General features: G+C 42.8%; 1 pseudogene; it reads left to right on the top strand.

Moving 5' to 3' along the window:
• The first annotated feature begins 5 nt into the window (after window positions 1–5).
• LOC125529432 lies at window positions 6–3,437 on the top strand (annotated as a pseudogene).
• The last annotated feature ends 2,021 nt before the right edge of the window (window positions 3,438–5,458 follow it).

Raw genomic sequence — 5,458 nt, 5'->3', positions numbered from 1 at the left:
TCAGCACCCCGTCCCCGTTCGGGGTGGAGCCTGGCTGCTACCACGAGAGCGGCTTCAACCTCACCTGCAACCAGTCCTACAGCCCGCCCCATCTCTTCCTCGGCGACGGCACCGTGCAGGTGCTCGACATCGATCTGCCCAACGGCACGGTGCGTATCAACAGCACCTCGCTGGATATCCTCTATGACGACATCGGAAACGTAAGCCGCCTCACATGGCGCGCCGGCGGCCTGGGATACGCCGGCGACGGGCCATACTTTGTTGCCGGAGCAGGGCAGAACAACTTAGTAGCACTCGGATGCGGCGTCCAAGTCATCCTCTTGGGACAGAACGACACCCTTGTCAGCTCTTGCTCTCCTTTCTGCCCGGGCACAGGTTACATGGATATGGGGACCTGCTCCGGCATCAGCTGCTGCCAGGCAGCCATACTTGAGGATCGCGCTTCCTACGGACTCCAGGTTCAACGGGTTGGTTTCGGTGATTATAGATACTGGGTCAGTGTGTTAATTGTGGAATCGGACTATTTGCTTAACTTGACGGAGTATTCTTATCAAAATAACGCGTACACAGCCCCCACAATGCTGACCTGGGCGATCAACAGCTCGATATGTGATACCAGTGGGTCGTCGCCTTCGTGCCGCAGTGATCACAGTTTCTGCCAAAACTACACCACAGTTTTTGATCAAGGTCTTCTTTATGGTTATGAGGACGATGATCATCAACGGCATAACTGCAGGTGTGCTGGTGGTTACCAGGGCAATCCATACATCTCCCATGGCTGCTATGGTAATAGTAACACACTGCTCAAATATTTCTTTCTTTTTTCTGGATGCTCAAACTAATTTACTTTATTTAGCCACCGCACCTAGCTAGATAGAGTGTTTTCCGAGTAAACATACGAAAATGGCACATTGCCCAAGCACAAAAATGTGATGGCATAATGAAGATACATGTCAGCTCCATAAGTATATGGCAAAGTCGCCGTAAAGAAAGATATGTGGCAAATCAATAATTGTGGAAAATTGCATTATGAAGAACTTAATCTTTTGCCAGCCGAAACACTAATAGAATGAAGCTTCAAATAGTATAGTTCTTGTGGCATATAACCCAAATTTTTATTACTGAAATTGATGGCCAAAGTTGAACCTCAAAATACATAAGCGCCTTATAAATTGAGATGGAATGAGTACAATATGCGTATACATCGGGGATTTGCTATTTCTCAGTCACTTTAAAAAAACATTAATAGATATGTTTCCTCGCTCACAGTAATACAAATCATCAAAGCCACTAGATCTAGAAGCTCACTCCACCAAGAGGTATCCAATCTGGACCTTGAGAGCCTCCACCATGCAGTGTGTAGTAGCCGCAGCTTGTATTCTAAGTGGACTTATCCATGCCACAATTATCAGTTTAGTTATGACACTTTTTAAATATTACATCACTTGTTTTTGAAACTATATGGAATCAATTTATAATCTTTACCATATCTGGAAATCAAATAATTGGAAATCAAGTCTTCAATTCCACGACAGCTTGCGCGGCATTGACCCGTAAATAGTTGTTCCTTAGCCGACCGACTTGTGTGTTTATATACATTTTCTACTCATTGACTACATGAACCTATATCGGTATAACTAATTTCGGTTTTTTCTATGTTGTGGTACATCCAGATATCAACGAATGTGATTATCCAGACATCTATCCATGTTACGGCAATTGCAGAAACACACACGGAGAATATGATTGTCAGTGCCCTCCTGGCTTCATGGGCAATGCTTCTACACCAAATGGATGTGAAGGTACAGATCAGCTTAATTGATAGCTTTATGCTTATTTGTTCACTACGATGTTATATAGGGACCCCGAATATTTTTGTAGTTCTACTACCTGCAGAATAGTCCAACTAGTTACCTATTTAGCATGCATATTGCTTATTCATTCATACTTTTATGTGCTTTGCCCAGACATTGACGAATGTAAACACAAGGAAACATATCCATGTTATGGAATCTGCATCAATTTGCCTGGGACATTCCATTGCCGGTGTCAAGATGGTGCCTATGGAGATCCATTGATGAAATTGGGATGCGTCAGCGTCAGAACGAAAAGGCCATTTACAGGTAATGATAGCATATTTTTATAATGATCATCAATCTATTATTTTTTGAAGAATTCAGTTGCCCGAAATTAACAACTTTGTATTTTCGTCTATGATACCATATTTTACAGGTTTGGGCATAGGTCTTGTGGCTAGTGGCAGCTCAATCATTTTACTTTTAGTGCTCGCCACCCCGTTTATAGCACGCAAAATGAAGTTAAATAGGGCAAACAAACTGAAAAGAAGATTGTTCAAGCAAAATCATGGGTTGCTTTTGCAACAACTAATATCCCAGAAAACAGATTTTGGTGAAAGGATGATCATTCCTTTGTTGGATCTAGAGAAGGCCACAAACAATTTTGATAGAACTCGTGAGGCTGGCGGCGGAGGCCACGGTGTTGTGTATAAAGGAATTTTAGACCTACAGGTTGTCGCCATCAAGAAATCCAAGATCGTCGTACAGAGAGAAATCGATGACTTCATAAACGAGGTTGCAATTCTTTCTCAAATCAACCATAGAAATGTTGTTAAGCTAATCGGATGTTGTCTTGAGACAGAAGTCCCATTACTAGTTTATGAGTTCATTTCAAATGGTACTCTTGATCACCATCTTCATGTTGAAGGCCCAATGTCACTGTCATGGGATGATCGAACAAGGATTGCGCTTGAAGTTGCTAGAGCTCTTTCTTATCTCCATTCTGCTGCTTCGATGCCAATTTATCACAGGGATATTAAATCAACCAACATACTTCTAGATGATAATTTGACAGCAAAGGTATCAGACTTTGGAGCTTCAAGATACATCCCAATCGACCAAACCGGGGTGACTACAGCCGTGCAAGGAACAATAGGCTACTTAGACCCCATGTACTATTATACCGGTCGCCTAACAGACAAGAGTGATGTTTTCAGTTTTGGTGTTCTTCTTGTAGAACTCCTAACTAGAAGAAAACCATGCCTCTACCATAGTGGTGGCAACGACGGTGTTAGTCTCGTTTCACATTTTGTTTCACTACTCGCAGAAGGCAACCTTGATGAGATAATAGATCCTCAACTCATAGAAGAGGAAAATGGGGAAGTCCAGGAGGTAGCTATGCTAGCAGTGATGTGCATTAAATTGAAGGGAGAAGAGCGGCCTACCATGAGGGAAGTGGAGATGAAACTTGAAATTCTGAGAGTTAACATGCGTGCGGCACCTGATACTGCTGCACCAAGGAGATATGATGGAGGTCAAGATGGATCTCTATGGATGCCAGCTGAAGGAGTTGTTGTGGAAGCAAGCAGGCAATACACTATGGAGGAAGAAATATTATTGTCTGCAAGTTATCCTCGATGATCTTGCTGCAGTGTCCTTGACAACTTGATGTTTTGCACCTTTGCTTCTGATGCATCGCAAGTGAAATAGTGAGTTGAAGGAAAAATAGAAGCAGGACAATACAAGCCGTGTGCTTCTTTCTTTGTATTCTAACAAATTACGTATTTTATTAAGGAAGCCCTTAGCTACTGGAATCTCCAACCTCTTACTAATGCATATTTAGTGTGCGGTGGTTTTAGTTTTGGTTTCATGTCAAATTATTTTAAATTTTAGGAAACTCTTCCATGTCAAATACTTGGATATCAAAAGCTTTGGTTCCAGGAAGTAAATCATAACCTTCAATATGTTTCTATGTTGATTCTAAAAAAAAGGTTATGTTCTGCACTAGTAGAAAACAGGGCTTTGGTCCAGGCCGGATCAGCCCATTAGTCCCGCTTCAGTCCAGAACCGGGACCAATGTGGGCATTGGTCCCGGTTCGTGAGCCCAGGGGGCCGGCCGGGCCACGTGGGCCATTGGTCCCGGTTCATCTGGACCTTTTGGTCCCGATTGGTGGGACAAGTCGGGACCAATGGGCCTCGCTCCTGGCCCACCACCATTGGTCTCGGTTGGTGGCTTGAACCGGGACCAAAGGCTCCCCTTTAGTCCCGGTTCATGTCACCAACCGGGACCAATGAGGTGCCTATATATACCCCTCGCTCGCGAGCAGAGCACCCCAGTGCTCTGTTTTTCTCTGGCCGAGGGGGAGAGGGCTTGGTGTGGTGCTCTAACTCACCTCCTATGCACACAAGGTGTTCGATGGAATGCCCGAGCCACACTACTTAAGCTTTCTCCTCTCCAAGCTCGACCTCCAAACTCCATTTTTCATAATATTTGTCTAGGTTTAGCGGTCCGTCATGCCCCGTCCCCGTCTTCACCGCCGTCGATCACCCGCGCCGAGCTCATCGCCGGCACCACCGTGGTGAGCCTCTTGTTCTTATCTTCTTTTTGAAAGGAAAAATATTCTTACTTGTATGTTTACATAGATACTTGTATTATTTTCTTACTTTTATTATTGCATCTTATATAGTGCAATGGTTTTGGTATCCGCCCCCGTCAGCCCTCGTCCTGTCTATGATTCGGATGTGGTATATATATTATCTTTATAACTATTGGTTCATTTATTGTTTATGAAAATTATGCCGACCAACGTGACATAGATTTTATTTATGTAGGATGTATGTGAATCGGAAATGCCAACCGACCCTATTGTCGGGAGGTTAAATTTAGTTGAAAAAGAAAACAATATGTTGAAGGAAAAAATAAAAAAAATTGAGGAGGAGAAGATATTGGAGTTGCATGTTGTGGATGTCGTCGATGATCATAAGATCAAGATGGATGCAATGCGCTTGAAGATTAGAAATATTAGAAAATATGCCATTCATACCAAGGCTTGGTATCATTATGCCGTTGGATCAATTGTTACCTTGGTTGCGATTATGATCGCATTTGTTTTCGCATTGAAATGTTTTACATAGTTTCAAAGTATGGTTTAATTAATTAGATGCTCTAGAGAGCTATATGTTGTTAGATGAGAACTATGTATGCACTTTGGTTTAATGTGATGATGAACTTCTATTAATTTGGACACTTAATCTATCTATCTATATCTATCTATCTATCTATCTATCTATATCTATCTATCTATCTATCTATCTATCTATACCTATACTAATTCTTAACTTCCTAGAAATTCCCACATTAATTAGATTTTATGAGCCGTTAATCTGGTGGGACCGAGTTATTACGGTTCAGATCCAATCGCAACGGGGGGAGCTGGTGAAGATCAAGAGGAACCAGACGATGTGCCCAATGATGCTGCAACGGGTGAAGCTGCTGAAGATCAAGAGGAACCAAACGATGTGCCCGATGATGATGATCTTCGCCGGGTCATTGTTGATGCAAGGACGTAATGCGAAAGTCAAAAGAAGAAGCTGAAGTTCGATCGCATGTTAGAGGATCACAAAAAAGGGTTATACCCCAATTGCGAAGATGGCAACACAAA

Source organism: Triticum urartu, unplaced genomic scaffold, assembly GCF_003073215.2.
Source record: "Triticum urartu cultivar G1812 unplaced genomic scaffold, Tu2.1 TuUngrouped_contig_5596, whole genome shotgun sequence".
NCBI lineage: Eukaryota > Viridiplantae > Streptophyta > Magnoliopsida > Poales > Poaceae > Triticum > Triticum urartu.
This window is presented reverse-complemented; position numbering and strand designations above follow the sequence as displayed.